The sequence below is a fragment of the Apteryx rowi genome, unplaced genomic scaffold (genome assembly GCF_003343035.1).
Source record: "Apteryx rowi isolate R43461 unplaced genomic scaffold, aptRow1 scaffold_358, whole genome shotgun sequence".
In the NCBI taxonomy this organism is placed as follows: Eukaryota; Metazoa; Chordata; class Aves; order Apterygiformes; family Apterygidae; genus Apteryx; species Apteryx rowi.
Window position 1 is genome coordinate 351,850 of NW_020450063.1, and position 10,501 is coordinate 362,350.

Here is a 10,501-nt window from a genome sequence, read left to right on the forward strand (position 1 = left end):
ACTAAATGTCCCTCCTTTGAAATGTGTGTTTTGTCTGTAGATGGTGATTATTCTGTTTTGTTTTCCTAACCTCCTCCTTTTTGAAAAGCAGCAACTTAAACATAAGAAAGCACTTTTTTACTGTGAGGGGGTAGAACACAGGAACAGGCTACCTATAGAGGTTGTGGAGTCTCCACCCTTGGGGATACTCAAACCTGGGCATCCAGCTCTAGCTGACCCTGCTTGAGCACAGGGCTCAGACTGGATGATCTCTGGAGGTCCCTTCCACCCTCAGCTATTCTGTGATTCTGTGAAAAGATAAACATTTTAAAACTAATTGAAGTCTGACAAAATAAAAATAGCATGAGCTCCCTCCATTCCTGTTTGTAAATCCTAATTTAGAGGTTGCAAAAATTGCAACACTCTGCTCTTCCCCTCCCCCACAAAAAGAGGTATTGGAGGACAGTACAGCTCACTTGTAGTTCTTATACACCACATTTTTGGTGCAAAAGCCTATTGAAAAAGAATGGCCTAAGAATTATGTTGTGTCCAAGAGGGAGAACTACTGTATTTCATATCGCTTCCTGTGATAAGAACATTAGTCTGTGAGCAGATGTCCATCATGCTTTGCCTTTTGCTATAAATATTTACCACTTAAATGGTGCTTTATTATTTAAAAGGCCAGTATAAAGGTAGCAAATGAATGTGTGCAGCTTCAGCATCAGGAGGGTAAGTAAATAATATGTTCAATTTACAGATGACTAAATTGAGGTGTTACAAGCTTGCGTTAAGCCATGGAGAGATTCAGAAATCCCACTGGGGCCTGACTCTGTAATTCGTGCACATCTATCCAGCAGACCCAACTGCAGACATCAAAAATCCGTTAAAATACCATCAGATTTCACAAGGTAGAGCTTTCATCTTTCTCCTATCTGGTGTTGCTGTCAGAGATACATTTTATGCATGGTACCAAGGAATTGCATATGTCACAACGTTAGTAAGCTGACGAATGTGACTGTAAAAAGATCATAGCTATTCTGGAACTGCTCCCCACATGGCAGCACTTTTCCTTGGGATTAGCATTCAGAGAGAGGAACTGTTTCCAAGTTCCAACTGCTTCATTTTCTTCAATGTGACAAGCCCCAGGTGGCAGAACAGTGAGTTAAATGTAAAATCAGACATCTAAATAAGAATTTCTTGGGAATTTTAGTTGCATCTTTAGCATTGTTTTAACACACTGCTTCATATTTAATTTACTTAGTGTGAAGAAATGAAAGGCAGTTAGCATTCACCCTTCCTTCTTTCATCATTTTTATTTTGCCTTGCTACTTTAAGTATCACTTCAGAACGATGTATAATAAAACTGCTATTATGGTTGATAGATGAGTTTTTAGCCAGTGAAAAATAATGAAATTCCTTTTTACCTTAAAGCTTGCAGAAAAATGTTTAAATTATTCAATTTATTTAATTGAGAGTTAAATAATTTATATGTTCTTGTTTTTCACCTTTGCATGCATTTCTATTACTGCAGCAATACAGAGAGTGGAAATTCTACTCTAATCTTTCAATTTTGTCTTTATCCTTATTTGACTAGATTCTTTTAATTGAAAGACAGGACGTTCAACAATAAATTACAAAAACTTTAATAAAGAGGCAAGCTAGTTATATATTTAAATGTATAAATCTCACCCATCTGATATCCATTGTGTCATTTTATTTGTGACATCAGGCCTGCCTGTTTGGAATTTCATATTTCCAAACAGAAGAGAATGTAAGAGTTCTAATTCAAAGCATCAATCACAGAAAATGAACATAACCTAATGTCACTGCTGAATCAGGCCATCAATTTATTGCTTTGTAAAAGCAATCACCAAGCTATCAAGCAATAAAGTGTATGAGATAAGTGCTTCTTTTGAGACAGCACAGCCATTGACAATGATATACTGATGGAGAATAGCAACTATTTTCCAGCTTAGCATGCCTATTACTTGTTAAAAACTCTGAACTGTTCAACAGATGTGAAATATGTTTCTTATTATTATGGACCAATCTAGTTTGTTTAATAGCCTTGTATGCCACTTAGACTTGCTGTCTTATTTAATGAGGTTATATTTGCACTCTTTGGCTTTTTTTCTGTTTTAGTTGAGGAAAGTATGACTTGAGAACTGGTTTTCATTCAATTTTCCAAGGAACAATGAGTACCTTTGCAATGTTGGTCTCATTGGCTTATTATGGAAAGTGTAAGATGTCTGTAGCAAATTGCAGAGCTATTCAAATCCTGTCACTGTACTACAAGAACAAATATTTTACCCTGTGCTAACAAGATGCAACTGAGTATTTCATAGACATCTAACACATGGGCCTTTGGTAGTGATTCTATTTCTTTACTCCCATCTTCTGTTATGATAAAGAGGAAGCTATGCAGAAAAAGAGCAGGACAGCATACAGTCAGCTCACGTGATCTGTGCTGATGAGTGCATATGTTATGTTGGTACAGTGAAACCCTGCAACTGTTATCTGTCCTTGACAGAAGGTCTAGAACTAACAATCTCATCTATATCATTGATGCCAGGAAAAGCTGATGTGGCCTCAGGGACAATGAACTATCACAAATAAAGCATTTACAAAATCTTTGCTATCCTGGAAAGGATTTAAAAAATTTCTGTGGAAGCTGGTACCATATTAAAATCAGCTGTCAGGTGCTTCCTTTCTCAATCATTAAAAACCCCTGCATTTTCTCTATATTTTGTTTACTTTCTAATCTCTAATATATTCCTAAATCATTTTTTATCCCAGGATATTATTAATCCTTTGTTAAGACTGCATATTATTTTTGTAAATGCATCATTTTTTATCTGAGTGACTATGAAATATCCTGATATTTTGTACTATCTTTTGGTAGGATTTAATGTTGAGGTTACTAGATAAAGAAAGTTTAAGTTTCTCAATAACAGATAAATAAATAAAAGACTTTACCATGTAGTTAATCAAGTATATGGGTTTGGCTTTGAAACGTTTTTTAGAAAAGACCTGAAAAAAAAAGTGAAGCATAAATTCAAGTTTTATTTACAAATATTAATTAACTAATTATCACAAAGTTTCTTTGAGGATAAACAGTATAATCAGTAAAAAGTAGGAGCCTGAGTCATAGATATCGTAACATTTTCTTATGGTAGCATAATGAATGAGTGGCAGACTAGGAACAGGAATCACTAATTCCCACTTAAGTCTTTTCTTCAGTTAAAACAAGTTCACAAAATACATTTTTTGTTTTAGCATCTAAGCACTGTCTGATGGCACATCAGGTGACATGGCCAACAGCTTCTCATACTGTTTCTTCTCTCACTGGCAATCCAGAGATAGAAGCCCCTGCAATTTTGCAGTGCTATCTTGTTTTCATGTGGTTCATTTTCTTTTATTTAAAGATATGCACGATAAGTATGCTAGGGAAAGCAAAGTCAAAGACACACACTTTGATCTTGCTCTGGAAGTGACAGTAGTCTTTGATTTTCAAACAATGTCACTCATCAGTTTTTGGCTATCTATCTCCTGAGGAAGTTTTGTGTCTTGTACAAATGGCTTTCTCTGCTTTGTCCACCACTCTTAGCCCTCAGTTTTGAATCTCCCATTCGAGTTCTTTCACATTTCTATAAGAAATTGCTAACAAACACAGGAGCAGAAAACATACATGCTGTTATAACTCTGGGCATGAAAGTTCAGTGAATAAAGGTAATTAAAATAAAATGTTCTTGCTAGTTAAAATTTCTATTACCCATGTGTAATTCAATAGTATTACACTACTTGAATATCTGCTTTCTAAAACTCTGATTGCGTAGCTAAAAATTGCTTAGTTTGTGTCTTCTTATTTTTCAAAGCAAGGTGTTTTTCTTTTCTTATCCATTATAATTTAAAGTACCTCTCTTTCTCCCTCTATTAAATTTGTTCTCTGCATTTTCCTTTTTTTAGGAAGAACTGCTTAATTTTGTAGCAGAGAAAAGAAGACCATTTTGTACATTAACTACCAAATCCAAATTTTATAAAACTTCTCATTGGATAGGCTCTATTTTTTCACAATGCCTGTGGTGATTCAGATTTAAAATTATAATTGTTAGCTAGCTAGGCTAACAATATACAGGCTAAATAGAGTTAGCTATTACAGGCTTCTAAAGGACATAAATACACAGGAAGCTTTGTGGTCTTGAATCCCTGAATCTGATTTCATCAAGAAAAAGTGGGGGCATTTTTGGGGACTTTTGGTCCACTCACCCATGACTTTCTGGAGATAACTGGTTTATCAAGAGATTGGCTGTCTGAGGAAAGCATGTTGGTGGCTTGACGTCAGTAACCTTCTGGAACGGAGGGGAAGCAAACAAGGAAATTTTTTAAGAAATATGTTTTTAAAATGCTCCATTTAGATATCCAGATACAAACCTTAATTGTGATTCTGTGACCCTAAGTACATTTTGTATTCAATTAATTTTTAATCTATGTGTCAAAAAAGTAATTGTACTAGTCACTGTTTTCTGTACTAGATTGCTACTCTTATCCCTCCTATCATGTTTAACTGCAGCATTTATATGTTTCTGCTTGACTGAACAGGGTCAAATAAATTTGCACTATATCTCTTTTTAGCTTGTTTTGTGTTAAGAAAATTTATTTAAAAAGTCAAGTATATTTTTAATGTAGTATCATCTGAAATTTCAGTAATGAACATGCTTGTCATTTTAGGACTAGAAAGTGTATGTCAGGGAGAGAAGGAAAGAAAATCTTGCAAATATTTTTGACCACAGTGTTATCTTCTCAAAATGTTCATTTTCCAGTTCTGCCTGTTTTCAAAGGGTTTACACTAAATACAAAAATCACTCCATTCCCAGAATAAGAATGCCTACACAAAACTATTACATATTAGTTTAGTTGCACTGATATTTTTATACTGATACACTTGTAAACATTTCTTTTACAGACATGTCCTGACATTACTTGCCTTCTCAGCTCTACATTAAACACTAAAATGTAATGGGATATGTAGGCTGGTAATGCTTATCTTTGTACTGTCAGGGTTTGGGAATTTTTGTCTTTTCCACAGAGGAACCTAGCCTTTGGAGTCTACTTGTCCACTTCATGAGCGAGAGACAGTTTGATGACTTGTTGGCTGGTGTGCTGGGGGATTTTTTTTAACTACTTTTGCTTAAGTGCTTGAGGAAATGAATGCTAGGTTTATAATGAAAATAAGAAAATAAGTGTCTTGCAAAATAACTGTTACTGAGCACAAAACAAGAGTGACTTATTTCTTTTTTCTTTGCTTCAGTTAGAGATTTAATGTTCTCTTCTGACCTTAAATTTACATACTGATCCCTACAAAAATGCTTTAAAAAACTTTTGATTTCTGTTGCTTAAATATCTTCAAAATGAATTGAAACTCCTACCAGGGAACACTAAAGAAAGGCAAAGGAGGACATAGATATGTTTGCCCTGTGGCTAGAACCGCACTTATTAAAAACAACAAAATTTCTTCCCTTGTGGGAAAACTTAAATTAGTAAGCCCTTAAAGCTTTTAAGTAAGTTTTTCATTTGTTGCTCAGTGGACTCATGCTTTCTAGGGAAACTAAATTTAGAGTCTGCTGTTAGACATGCTATGAAGAACTAGATGAGGGAAGAATGCTCCCAGCTTGTGCAATGATCCATTAAAAAGTATAAAGGCTTGCAAACGAGAGATATAGAAGTTCTTCTGAAATGAAGTTTAATTTGGACGTTAATTTTGGGAGGTACATAGGGGGAAAGGAAGCTCAAAATGATCTGAGAAATGATACTCAGACTGAGGATTATTAATGAGAAAACAAAAGAAACTCCTAATTTATGAATATGCAGCACACCCTTCACGCAGAGACTGAAAATATAACTGGTTGTCACAAATACATGCCCTTGTACTCTCCACAATATGAATGTTTGTTTTATAGGTCACTCGATGAGATTTTGCAAAGAATGTGCCCTCAGTACAGCTTTGCCTCTCTTTATTGTTCGGGTTACAGCCATCCCTGCTCTAAACTTGGCAGGTTTCTCGTTCAGTCAACTGTGCTCCAGGCCCTAGAACAAACTTTTCAAAAACACCTGAATATATTCTTGAAAGTTGATGGATGAGATTGTGCGTTACAGCAGCAGCTTTAGCCTGCTTTCTTGGGAAAGTTTTCGATGCCTCCCCTGTTTAACTTCCCAGCTTTGCAATACAATGGCAATAGAATTAGATTAAGTAGTTCTGCTTATTTTAACAAAAGGCAGTTATTGTTGGCAAATGATGAAGTCTGCACTTTGTGAAATGGCTTTCCTGGAAACTAGCTCTCTGAAGAAAAACTTTGTTTCCCTGTGAACCTGGCCTTCTGCATGGGTTTTGGAAAGCCCATACGTAGGCCAGGTAGAGACCCCACTGGAAACTGGTCTGTAGCAAGTGTAGGTTAAACAGGATGGAAGGTTTTATCTCTGGCAAAACAATAGAATAAGCACTTATGGTTACTTCCTTTTTTTTTTTTTTTTTTAATTCTAAGGCAATAGCATGATTTGCTTATTATCAGTCATATGAAATCTCTCTGTTATTTCTTTAATGGTCAGGTTAGGATAAGTGCATCACAGCTGTAGTGCTTTCTCAGCAGTCACAGAAGCCCTACACAATGACAATAATTTCACAATATTTTTTGTGTAATAAAAAATCTAACTTAGAATTTTGTAATGGTGTTAGCCCAGCACTGCTAACAATACTAAAACTATGCCTTTAGGTCAGAAAACAAGTTTAAGTCCAAACAGAGGTAGGAGCAACCACATAGGCTGTTAACCAAGCTTCTTTTACACAGCTGTTTTTTTGACTGTGTCACTGAATACAAACAGAAGAGCTTGCAGGAGAATGTTCTCTCTTCTATTGAAGTCATCTAGACTATTTGGAAGTTGGGAATTTGTTTAAAAAGTACTCTTACTCAACCTCTACGCTTTCCCAGGGAGACTCTAACTTAGTCTGAATATTTCTCCAAAAATTCTTCTGATTATAATACTTTTTTCCTAAGATTTCATATTTTATATGTATACTGTATAGTTGCAGTAGATGGCTTATCTCCTCTTTATTAAGATTTGATAAGCAAGTTGGTAACTTGGGCTATTCATACAATTTGAAAATGTTCCCCAGAGAACCTTTTTTAAGGGTGATTAGTTTCCTGTAGGGATGCTCCTCAGAAATACTTGCTACTTTGTACAAATACTTGTACTTTGTCCTCTTTTTGATCAAATGTCCTTCTCAGAGAAAAGTGAAGCAGTGGTGTTTGCTATCAAATGCACTGCTATTATAACTGATAGTACTGTAACTGGTACAAGACAGAGAAAACTTTTAATACCACTTTCTGCTCTGAAGAAAACTATTCATCTATGAATAAACTTAAAGATATCAGAACCCTAGCCCTTGTGTACCTTTAACACAACAGGAAGGAGACTGTATGCAGCATTTAAGAGGCTGAAGAATTACTTGCTGAACTAAATGCTCACGGGTGTAAATTTTGTAGGGCATTTGTATATTTTTTTCCTGGCTTTTAATGGAGATCTGTAGACTGTATTTTGCAGCACTACATCATGCTAAATCACAGCACTTATCAAATGTAAGCAAATGATTTTACCATGTATTGTAGATCTTCTGATTCGATCTAAGCAAAGCCTCCTTTATGCCCTTGTTTTTTCTGACTTGGGAATTTTTGAGACGTTAGTGGCTGTTAAATTCTCATGCCTTACACACATTGTATTTGCACGAAAAAGTTTCAGATTTATAGACAGGTACCCCATTTTGAAGATAATTTATATCTGCAGTAAAGGTAAAATACCTTGTATAATAGCAGACTTTTGTAATTTAGAAAAATGTAATATGATGCCACGGCTGTCACACCTCTAAACAGCTTCTGTGTCTCATAATAAATAACTGCTGCTATATTTAAAGTCAAAATAATTATGTGCCTGAGAAAATGGCCTGTAGTAAACAAACTTCTATGGCATAAGGAAAAAACAGACCTCTAGATAGAAAATTAAAATTTTGTAATACCAAGTATGCTAGATAGTCATAATTCTGTCTTCACCACTTCACCACAAAATTATAATGTACTTATACTAAGATCTTTTTTCATAAACTATGCATTTTTCCTGGGAAGGTTCAAACAAGTTCAGGGAAAGGGGAAAATATGATTTTTTGTCTTTTCCTTAACAGTCATTTATACTCACGATTCAGCTGAGATCAAAATGCCCACATGTCCTATTTGGTATATATCTATTATTTTACTGAATCATGTGTAGAATCTAATCAGCAGGACATTAAAAAGTACTATGGTGGTTGTCTCTACATTCATGTTTAAGGTTTATCTTGCTTAAGAGTACCTCAGTGATAAAGCATAACATGCAATATTTTTGTTTTTTCTCCCATTGTTCCTTTCCTAGAATAAAATAAGGTAAAATACCTCACTCAGAATAACTACTTTCTAATAGCTAACAACTAAGCGCCTATGTAACCAATTACCAGAAATTAGAACTGACAGAGATAAGTAAACCAATACTGGGAGATACATTTGTCAGTTTGCTTTATTTGCTAAAGGTCTAATTAAAAGTGAAGCTAGACACCGCTTTAGAAGATACAGGTTTTTGTAACATTTCTAAAATAATTACTTCTCTGAAATAAGTGAAATTTGTGCTACAGCAAGCTCTTCATTAATGTGTCTACTTTATTCCACAAGGATTTCTTATCTGTTCATAAGATTGATTTACAGACGAACATCTGCTTAAACACTTTGCTCAAGAGATAAGACAAGCATTCACTTAAAGATATTTGGAGAACTAGCTGAAGTTTAGCAAATTTAATATAGGAGTTCTTAGAAGAATCAGATTTTTTTTTTTTTTGACAAAATGTAATGATAAAGAATCCTTCTAATAGAAAGTTATGTCAGCAACATGCTTTGTGTTTTACAGTAGTAATATTATCTCCTTGTTAAGGTTCTATATTGACCTGACCAATTATAGAATTATGAGAACCTGATTTTATTAATTGGTGGAAGGCAGCCTCCCTCCATAGACATTTCTCTCTTCATCTTAGATGTGTTGTACACACAACTTCTGATTCTCACAAGATCCCGCAGGGCTGTGAATCTAGCTCTGCTCTTGTTCCACTGAGGTCTCATGGGGTGAAGGTGCAGAAATCAACAACTGTTTTTTATACACGTGTGCACTGGCTGATTTTATAAGATCTGAAGAGCTATGCTAGAGTTTTTGTAAGAGAAACACACAGTTTTAAATATTCTGTCAGAAAACCATTTCAAGGACCTGGGAGTTACTCAAATCCAGGTAAAGGGAATAGTAGTCTGAGAGCAAATTTGATGATACTTGGAACAAATATAAATACTATTTGAGGTGAGGTTTCATTGCGTTACTTCAAAACAGGTGAGTTTTATTACAGCCTTGGCTTGTTTTGTTATTGATTGTAGATGAATGCATTGGATTTTGTGTGTGTGTGGTTTTTTTAAGGCCAATAAGATTGAATACTGAATGATCCCTGCAAAAAATTAACTTGCAGGAATGTTCCCAGATATAGATTTCTCTTGGTGATGAGGCTCTAAAATTGAGCCGCCTAGGTGTAGGTATGAATATATTCTATTTCCAGGGTTTCCTATGGATACTGTTTCTTATGGTTTGTTTTTTGAAAGAGTATCTCTCAATTATTACAAAGAAGAGAGGCTTTGCAAAGGAGCTTCCCAAATGTGTACGTTTTATTCTTAGGATGCCCAGAATGTGTAGAAATACTGCAAGCCGCTGGGTGCAGTGCTCCCTTTCAGTGTCCTCGCCCTTTCCCAAAACTTGCACAGGAAACTCAGCTATGTTTTGGGTGCAAATCCAGTAAGTTTGTCTGTTTTTAATTTCTTTTGCTTAGTCATGCGATTTGCCAAGTCGGAGGGATGATGCCATTTCCAGATTGCTCTGTCAGGTAACTTATGAGCTAATTTCAAAGCTCTAGTTACACAGGCAAAGTACCAGCTTCCTTTAGGTTGATTAAAAACATGAGTTTTTAGCACTTAGGACTACTTCAGAGTGGTCCTTTTGATACACTTATTTTCCTGAAGCCTTAATACTACCTTTCCCACTTTCCTCTCTTCCTGCAGCCCCCAAGGTTTTCAGTATATGAGTGACAGAATCAAGGTCTATTTCAAAATGGAGAGTAAGTCAGACCTGTGAATGCACACTGGGACGCCTCTCCTCCCCATTGCCAAAAAATGTCAAAAAAACTTGTCACAAGCTCACACAGTGGCAGAGTTTAGGGGAGTACTGGTGTCTTTTATTCTCTAATGCAGCTCTTGGTGAAATCATTCTTAAATTAGGATCTCCCCTGTGATGATGGTCAGCCCCTATGCTCCTGATCTGTAAGGTGAGGGAAGCCGTGGGGTCCTGACCAGGGAAAGGCGCTGATACTGAGCTGTTACGAGAGCCCTGGGGAAACATGGTTCCCATTTGACTAAGTGGC